This window comes from Rhopalosiphum padi, chromosome 2, assembly GCF_020882245.1.
Source record: "Rhopalosiphum padi isolate XX-2018 chromosome 2, ASM2088224v1, whole genome shotgun sequence".
Taxonomy (NCBI): Eukaryota; Metazoa; Arthropoda; class Insecta; order Hemiptera; family Aphididae; genus Rhopalosiphum; species Rhopalosiphum padi.
In genome coordinates, this window is record NC_083598.1 from 81,567,675 (window position 1) to 81,578,513 (window position 10,839).

The 10,839-nt window shown below is 29.5% G+C and overlaps 3 non-coding genes across 3 annotated transcripts; 1 reads left to right on the forward strand and 2 right to left on the reverse strand.

Annotated features, from left to right (window-relative positions):
- The first annotated feature begins 828 nt into the window (after positions 1–828).
- Positions 829–901, forward strand: Trnak-cuu (transfer RNA lysine (anticodon CUU)). The gene has a single exon. It is a non-coding gene; the product is annotated as a tRNA-Lys (tRNA).
- A 691-nt stretch (positions 902–1,592) lies between these two features.
- Trnak-cuu (transfer RNA lysine (anticodon CUU)) lies at positions 1,593–1,665 on the reverse strand. The gene has a single exon. It is a non-coding gene; the product is annotated as a tRNA-Lys (tRNA).
- Positions 1,666–9,704: 8,039 nt separating this feature from the next.
- Positions 9,705–9,777, reverse strand: Trnak-cuu (transfer RNA lysine (anticodon CUU)). The gene has a single exon. It is a non-coding gene; the product is annotated as a tRNA-Lys (tRNA).
- Between the last annotated feature and the right edge of the window lie 1,062 nt (positions 9,778–10,839).

Consider the following 10,839-nt stretch of genomic DNA (forward strand, 5'->3'; position numbering starts at 1 on the left):
GAGAAATTATTATTGCAGCACATTTTCCTCGTCTGTTTGTAAAAAAAAGCATTTTAATAACGTAAAAGCTGGTATCATAGAATAGATTGTGGTCTAATACTGGTACAGTGATTCGTACCTGCAGGTGCGTAGCCAGGAATTTCAAAGAAGAGGGGGGGGGGGGGTTATTCAAAATTATACACATACAATTAATATCTTTACATATACTTTATTGTACAAACGCATTATAAGTGAATAGATAATGGTTTATGAGAAAAATTTAAACATTATCATTATTAATAAAAAAAAATGTAAATCTATGAGTATACCACTGCTGAGTGGTGGGGGCGGGAGTGTAACTGCACCTGTAACACCCCCCTGGCAACGCGCCTGGGTACCTCTGTACTCACATGGCTAAAAGTGGTTATCGACTTATCGTTACCTATATTGTTTTTTAAATATCATCATCAATTGATGCGGTCATCAGTCGTATGCAAACTGTCATCGTTTGATATTAATCTGTTGGCCGTTAATATTTTTATTTTTCGAACACAATTTATAGAGAAGAAAATTTCTATCTGAAACACGCGATATTGGTTTAATACTATCAATTATTCAAATCAATCAGAAGTCAGTAAAAGCGATGAAGAACTGAAGACCAAATGTTCTGTTCATTCAACTACATAATTTTTAAGCTTTTATTTCTGAGAAATGATTAATTAACAATATTAATTATTAAATTTTATCATACAAATAGGTAGAACTGGTAGAAGGTATATTATAAATAGGTATATAAGATATATTAATAATAAGAAATAAAGTGTATAAAATCTTTAATGTAGATCAACAGCCCGGCTAGCTCAGTCGGTAGAGCACGAGACTCTTAATCTCGGGGTCGTGGGTTCGAGCCCCACGTTGGGCGACCAAATTTTTTATCAATTAATTTTATAGATAATTAAAATATTTTAATCTGCACTTTTTGTTATTTTTTAACAACTATCAATCATGGGAAAAAGTTTTTTTAAACAAAATCAATTCCTCTATTCTATATATATCAATATATCAAATTTATAATAAATATTAAATTACCTATATTATTTATATTACATATATTATTTAAAAATATTTTTTACTACGTAATTTTATTTTTTAACAATTTAATCCATTTTATTATTACATTTAATAAACAATAGTTCCAAGAAAATAATATCAAAATTTCTTGTTAGTAACCTTTATTTTAGTTTTTATCGATAATCAGTAATAATATTTATAATATCAATAAGATGTATCACAAAATTAAGCTAACTTTACTAATTTACTTTAGACTTAGTATGCCGAATTTTAAGATTTCTGTTCAATTTTAATTATTTTAAGTATGACTTACATATGACAACCTAATATAGTAATATGAACAATAACAATTATAATATTTATTATAGTTCTTAAAAAATATACACTTTATAATTTAAAATTATTTGAAGACAATTGAAAAAGTACATAAATATTATGATAATTACATAGAATATTTTTATATGTAATTTATCTTATTAAATATACAAAAATAAAATTTATTTTTATTTTAGTATATTATAAAAATTGACAAAAAATGTAGTCGCCCAACGTGGGGCTCGAACCCACGACCCCGAGATTAAGAGTCTCGTGCTCTACCGACTGAGCTAGCCGGGCAGTTGATCCGATTTGTCAAAACTTTATTATTTAATAACCAAGACATCAGAACAATCTAAAAAATAAGTAGGTACACATACATATATTACATACCTAATGTACCTAATGTAAGTATATACAAATATATTTGTACCATTATAGTAGTTAAGTTATAATTAAATTAACTATATTACATATTTACGTTAATACATATCAATTGTTACTGCAAATAAAATAATATCGACTAGGTATTATTATATTATAATATAGTGTCGTATACGCCGATCACTTGGGTGGGCTATATGAAGTTACAAGCCCATCCTTATTTTGTCTATTGCTCATTAATATGTATATGCTAATATATAGCTAACTCGAATATTCTGAATGTAAACTCACGAATTCTCGCAATTAACTCGCAAAATATATTGATGAACTTTTCAGCGTTTTCTCTAAATAACCGACAATAAGGTGATAAACATACGAAATAGGTATATTACACATTGCATGGTTGTAAAATGTAGACACGTGGTGATGGTATATAATTGACGTGCATTGAATGTATCTGTGAAAAATAGCTCTACGGTAATTTATTGACGTTATTTTACTAACTTGTACATTATATTAGAATCTTTCACCCAAAAATAAATTTGAAGACGACGTCTGTTTACACTATACGTCTACAAAATATAGTTATCTGCATTCTGCGAGACGACCATCGCGGGTCTCATTATGTTCAATGTTTAGTATATACATAACATACTATATACTTTTATCGTGTGCAGATCTCGAAGAGGTGTGCTCGGAATAGTCAGACATACAATTTAACTACTTCAGACAACATATAAGTACATAAAAATATAAACAACTTGTTGTTCGCCTCTTGTGGGTACATACAAATATTTATTATTTCCTAGAATTATAAATTATGATTTTATAATGTGAAAAGATTTGATTTGTATGTGGATACCTAAATCGTCATGCAATTAAAATAGAGTGAGTCTTATAAGCGACGTCTACTGTACTATACCTATATGTATATAATATCATAAACATAATATTCGTGACACGTATATGTATATATTATATTATGTTCTGTTATTTCGCAGGTCGTTGACAAAAATATGGACTTACGTCGCGTTCCGCTTATAATATTATGTGCGATTAATATTACACGTATCTCTATATAATTATTATGATATTTTCTAATTTCGTATTTCTATTTTCTAAGCGATTTTTTTCATATACCATGGTAAACGTAATCGGATGCATCATCGGGTTGTGCGAAGTATACAGTATATAATGTATATGTTAAATAATGTAAATTTTAATATATAGGTATTAACCACTGTTTTTAGACGGGGCCCTCGCCTTGTTTTTATGGTTTGAATTAATCGACTTCATAGTTCCTGGAATATGAAACAAGTACGTAAATATTGCTTTTACCTGAAAGTTCCGTTTCGACGTAAAGAAGAAATAAATATCGACATTTTCAAATACCGTTTGTATAAATTATGACAGTATGCATGCAGTAGGTACAACAGAAAATACAGATATTTACAATATATTTTATTCATTATTTATTTTAATGTTGAATAATTATCCGATTTTTATTGTTTGTTCATATAAAGAAGATTCCGTACGGGCTATGTTCTTTTAAACCACTATCGGATTTTTCTTGCTGATGATGTAGGATCGATCGCCGTCGTCACCGATATATTTCAGCAGCAAGTAATCACAGTAAAACAAACCAATAATTATACGAATTCCGTATAGGTACCTATTAGTTTACGATAAAATCGTAAAAACGCAAATCGCGTTTATAGTGAGGACATGATTATTATACAGGTGCTTTTTAAAGGTACGCCAGGTTAGTATGACAACGCATGTATACATATATAAGTATATAACACCATTAAGACCACGTCGAGGTTATTAAACCGGACGAATCGTCGAAATATATAAAAATTGTTATAATAAACCGTAATATATTGTATTTACGCGTGTTATATCTATACAATGACGTTGTGTTGGGTATGTATAACGGAGCGGTTTGCTTTTTTTTCTCGAAAAAAAATAACGTTCGATTACGTGTTGGAAAGAATCAAAAAACAAACGGTCTTACTCTTACATACTACAGTACAGCGACTACAATCTACAGGTATAATAGTCGACAGTTGACGGTTACCGCTCTCCGCGCCTCGCGCCGTCCAATCGTCCCGCGCTTTTTTTAATACGAAATTTCACGCACGTCCTGTTCTCGTCACAACAACCAGACCGCATAAATATACCAAAAATAACACAACACGATAAATCGCGGTCTACACAGCTGTGCACAATGTATGTACACCTACCTCTATGGTACAGGACAGGTACCTAAAAATATTTTTATATTTTATAAAACATTATTATGTTATTATATTTTATTATAAACACTCGTTCGTGCAACGCTATCTTATTGGGTCGTGTCGCGTCACTTTCAAACACGATTTCATATGATTTTTAGGTATTTATATTTACTTGGCAACTCGCTAATCTATATTTGGGTAAACGTGAAACGTATAGGTTGTTGGACATTTCGTCAACAATACAAGATCTCCGTTGACGCGCCAACTGTATTATTGGTAGACTATAGGAGTAAAGAATAGTTTTTTTTGTTTATTATCGTCGTGGCAATAGACGACGGGCAGCGAGAAGAAGACCCTTCAGGCAGAGACGTGTGGTAAAAAACAACTAATAACGCGCCGTAGTTAGCGGTAGGTAGGAGTCGCGTATTCGAGTTTAACGATGTCTTATAAACTCTTATCGCACAATGAGTAGACAGAACTATATAATGACCTAACCGGCACGAGTAGGCGTAATTATCCATATACATGTATGTATGTGTGTGTGTGTGTGTGTGGATAAAGCGTAGACGCGCACACGCAATATTGGATATATGGTTCTAATTTTGTGACACGTGCGTCTTCAGTGGCGCCATACTGTGTAGCTGTCGATTATACAAAAATTACCATTCGTCCATTCGGGTTTAAGTGGTCATCGCTATCGAAACTGTTTTATATTTTTACTAACGCTCTTTTGCTAAATCAAAAATTACCTACTGATATCCTCAAATCAAAATTATTCATCGTTCGACACATTCAATCGATATTTCCATCTATGATGTCTATCAGTCTATCACTTGTCACGGGGATAAAAATATTAAACAAAATAACCGTGATCAATGATAACGTTTTAATATTTTATAGTTTAAATATTATAGAAGAATATTCATAACAGCGGTCAGGGCCATTTTATAGTAAAGTATTATAGTGATCGCTGATCACAATTTTATTATTATTGTTACACAGCCCACGGATCTTTTAATAGTATACACATATTACACACTCCAAATCATTGTACGCATACATCAAATAAACGCGAGACGTAGCTGTATAGTGTGTATATTATTATAATACATGATGATAACGAATATATTATCACGTCGTACGTGCGTACATATAATAAGAATATCTTATAATGTATTATTATTATTATTGTTATCATCACAGATTGTAGTATTATTAAAAAAAAAAAAATTAAAAATTACGCGCATTTTACGCAACGACTTACCATCATAATAATTACGTTTGGAACAAGTCCAGATTTATCGTTTTTTTTTTCTCCGCCGTCGTCTCACTGCAATTGCGCGAGTGTCCAGCCGCAATAATAATAAACGTCTATCAGGCCGTATAATAAGAGAAAAGGAAAAGAAAAATGAAAAAAATATATATCACGAGCGCGTACTACATACACACATCGGTGGTGGCATGTGTGAGTATAGGTCTAATAAATACACTATACAGAGTGATTCACTAAACATCATGGCAACCCGCCCATTGTTCTCTTAATAAATTAAATAATTCCAATTCTGATTTTTGGTATTTTTAAGCATACCTAAAGTCGATAATTTTAAATTCTCGATATTATTTTGTATGTAATTGTAGTGATACTTCTGTTTTTCAAACAAGAACCCTTCTTTTTACTGTAGTCTGTAGGTACATTATTTAGCGGATAACATTTTTGAAAATGTTGATGATATATCTAATACTTCATTTAAAATTTGATCTAGTATAAGTTTCCAAGTTATCGATACTTTTGTATTGAGGATAAATATCATGGACCTATTAATTATCTTTAGTACATATATTTAAATAAATCAAAAACTGTTTGTTCGAATTTTTATTTTGATATACGTCAACGTTTTCAAAAAAATTATTCTCTAATTAATTTTTGGTGTGTAGAAATGTGTATCTCCACAAGAGACTTCTTAAATATAAAAAATATCTTAAGAATTTGAAAATGACATCATGGTTTTTAATATAATAATTGAAAATTTCAAAAATAAGATTTCGAAAACTGCATTATTGAAGAAAAAAGGGGGTGAGTATATTTGTTGAATCATCCTGTACATTATGTATTTGTATGTGTATACTATACAGTATATACTGTGTACATGGTCTAAGATGGTATTATAATATTGTTATTATTATTATGGCAGTCGCACGTGTGCGGCTCGGCAGTGGCGTACCTACACATATATGTATATAATATTATATACTACTCGTGTTGGTTTCCCCCGCGGGACCTTCTCCGGGCGGCGGCGAAAGGGGGCAATGACTGCGGGCGCGCGCTCGCGTAGTACCAATATATATTATTATTTTCTATGTGACCGACCGACGGCCTGCAGGACCCCCCTCCGAGAGAAGACAGCTTCGTCGTCGTCGTCGGAGTGGTCGCAGTGACTCTCGCAGCCGGCACGGGTCATCGGCAGGCGCCACACTTGAACCTGTTTGACCCACCTCTCGGCCCTAGTCCCTGTCGAAATAACTACCCTTTTTCCTGTCCCAAACGCCTTTTTTTCCTCCGGACGGATAAAACGAGACGTAAGAAGATGTGGTTGTGTTTTTGGATGAGTTTCGCATTCATACAATTACATTTATTATAATTACTTTCACGGTGTGTATCTTCACGAGATACGAAAATCGAAATTATAATAAGTAGAATTGATTTCGAAGTTGAAAAGTATACTTATCTACTTAACAGGCCAACGTTATAACTTATAAGTTATAACTTATGACATATTTAATACATACGTGAATTTCCATTGAATAATATTAAAATAAATAAATAATAATAATAATACATTCAATAATATTATTAGCGTGTGTTATTGGTGTAATATATTATTCCACATTCATAAAAAAATATCGAAATAGAAGTATACAATATTATCGATTTGCATACGACATTATAATGTACGTACTGATAGTTGATACGTGTAATTAAATAAAGTTACAATAAAATAACGAATTGACACAATAATATTATGTGTAAACCGTTTGAAATGGTAATGAACTAATGAACGTGTTATGCATCCTTGTTGTAGGTGTATAATACAGTATAGTTGCACAAACAATATATATTATTATAAGTACATAGTATTATATACTATTAGAATAGTGAGCATAATATAAACAATATACATTGAATAGGAACTGTACACATAATATATACCTATTTATAAATATATATTATTATATTTATACACGTATAGTCAATTGTTGAGTCTGTAGTATATTTTTATACTATCAGTGGAGCATATTATAGTAGACTTAATTCATACGTATATAATGATAATTTATTGTACTATGAATCAAAAAACAAAAAATGGGATTTAAAATGATTAAGGAACATTGTGATTGAATCATATTGAAGTACGTGTTGACGTATATGTTTGCTTGTGCCAGTATCGTATACACATAAGACATAACATAGGTATTATACGCTTTATCAATTAATTATTATCAACACTAATTAGGTATAGTTTGTTATGATTTATAGATGCAACCAATCAAAGAAATATTCAATAATTTATTTTAAGTTGAACAATTATTTTGTAAGGCTATAAGGGCCAGTTGACCAGAATGGTTTAAACTATATAAGTTAAAACAAGATTTTTCTTAAGCTCATCGGTTTACAACCAAAACATATGTTTTACAAGACCAGTTTAACACTTAACCCTAGTTTAAATGCTATTACTATTTTTATTATAGACATAATTTTTACTGAATACATTTTAAATTTCTAAAATATACCTATTTTGTTTCTATTTTTTATATTAACCTGCAAATTTTAGACTATAAAAATTAAATATCGAAACATATTATATCTAATATCTTAAAAATTAAAATATACTATGTAAATTGTGAATATTTTTTATTTGAGGTTTTGTTATACTTCCCTGGTGGAAAAGTATATAATTCAAATCGGTGTAATCAATGAACAGCGATTCTAACAGGTACCTATAACTATTAAAATTTGAAATACAACGATGTGGTACTAAATAATAAATATATTATACTCTCGAACTATATGACAATATATTAAATAACATAAAGGTATATAGGTAAATTGCGGCATCACGCGAATTATATGATTGACGTATGCAAAACGACGCAGTCTAAAGAGATCAAAACGTCAACATCCAATTGTTCGCACGTCCGAAAATCCGTTTTAAACGGTTGACAAACAGCGTTCAATCGCGGTTTACTGTGCGCAGGTGACAATAGCGCAGCATAATAAACAGCAGATATAGTTGGAAAGAAACGCGCGTGTTGAAAGAGTTTTCGAAATACATTATCGTCGTTGTCATTATAATTTCGCCACACGCATATGCATAATGTAGAGTATGTGATTAATATTGTGATCTATATTGTATATGATTAATAAATATATAATATTTATTGTATTTGTTGTTATACAAAAATATATTAATATCTTTCAGAGGTAAACACGTGTAAAACAAAATATATTCATTTTGAAATGAAAAATCCATCACCATCATAGGAGAACGATTATTATTTATGCATATACTTAAATTGTCTTAAAATAATAAATAACGATTCAAGTAGTAACATATAATTATATAACTGTAAAATATTAAATAGAGTCACTTCATTAAAATATCCAGATATTTTCATTGATGAAAACTTGAAATAGGATATTAATATTAATTTGATTTAATATTAAATAAATAATATGTATACTCAACACGTTTTTACATTTATTTTATAAATTGCTTAAATATATCTTAAATTCTTAACTAATAATATTTGAATAATTAAATAGTATTAACTTTAAAATTGTTTTCGTTATTATATTTTTGATATATATATATACACATACATAATAATATAATATAGTATATTGTTATGTATAGTTTAAAATGTTTATATACAAATATACAATACACATAATATGAATTTTATTGTGATATAAAAATATTATTCCTTGTACATACAACATGTGCGCATAAAAATACGATCGAGAAACTATTGCATATTAAATATTATACGTCAAAATAATAATTATAATTTAAAACATATTAGTTAATTCACCTAAGTTTACACTGATTTGCAGTTAATTTAATAATAATTGATCATTTTTTTTTTTACATCAACTGATAGACGAAAAATAGATACATAATTACTAATTAGCAATATTTTATATATCTGAAATATACTTACTTGTGATAAATTAACGTTATAAGTTTTATATCCATAAAATATTATTAACAAAAGCGATAGTTCTTGTAACTAGTCGAAAATTTAAAATTAACAGAATTTTTTAGTAACGTTGTTAATCTGGTGAACAAAAATATATTAATTAATCCTTGTTGACAAATTGTTTTCTTTATATTTGAATCTACAACTTATTAAAAATTAGCAGTCTGTTAAAAATTAAACTAGTCACCTTTATGAAACGAACTAATAACTAATCTGTCCGGGCCCCGAGGGTACCATATGGTACGAGAACCGTTTTTCTCGAAATACTTTTATTATCGTAATAAATTATTTCCAAAATAGAACTGCGGGTACCGATACGAATAATAATATGCAATGCATCGCTCACATCGCGGATGATGCTCTACTCCCAAGATTTGACATAAAGTGTACTTAACACAATATTTATGAATTAATGATTATTAATTATGTATTTATTAAATTTAAATAAAATTTGAACGCCCAACGTGGGGCTCGAACCCACGACCCCGAGATTAAGAGTCTCGTGCTCTACCGACTGAGCTAGCCGGGCAGATGTTTATCTAAATAAATTATATAATATCTAGAGTTTTAGACAAACTGAATAATAAACTATTGCTGATAATAGATTATAAGTTATAACTAACATTAATTTCAAATAACAATACCATTGGCAACTGGTAATATTGGTAATCACTAATGAGTAATGAATAATTATTATTATTTAGCAATAACATTTTTTTTGCATATGGGGGCGAGGTGCTTAAAAATTTATTTATATATTAGTCTTGTGGATGTTGACACACTGACACTCGCTTATTTAGTTTACATTAAATAATTTTTTCGTCTTACAATATTTTTATGCTAAATTTTATTGATTCTCATCACATACGTCATCGTACTATTAATCAAGCACGTTAAATTTGACCCGTGATGGGATGTAGTAGTAGGTATCACCACGTACCCGCGACTTCCTCATCACCAAACGTGTTCATTTGTATACTAAATACTAATACTATTGAACAGTGAAATAATTTAGTGATTTGGTAAAACTGAATGTACCTATACTTCATAAATAGGTCTGTTATTATTTTAAAACTTCCCTTTCGGCTACTGCACAATATATACCTATTGGCATTATGATGGCTATATGCATATATATTATTATTTATGACATAATATAGTAGGTACATTAGTATACATATTTTAATATATCGTATTAAACTTTTATGTATATTATCCATAATATGAGCTTAAAGTTACAGTACGTACATGTATGTATATATATAGTATATACGAATGGCTAAATTTATTGATATATTTAAATTCTGTGATATTATATTTTCAATTTACTTATAATAACATGTCAATGGCCTATCTCACATCAATTCGGTAAAATTATGAAAATAATGTTTACATAATATTATTACTATTATAGTTATGCACTTATGCTATTGTTTGCTGTTCCGGTCATTATTGATATTATTACTGAAGCTGATACAGTCACGTCGATACGGTTGGTTGGGAATAATGTTATTTCTCATATTATATAGTAAATTCACATAATACACAGTAAATTTATTAGTAATTACTATTATTTGTAATCTATACCAGT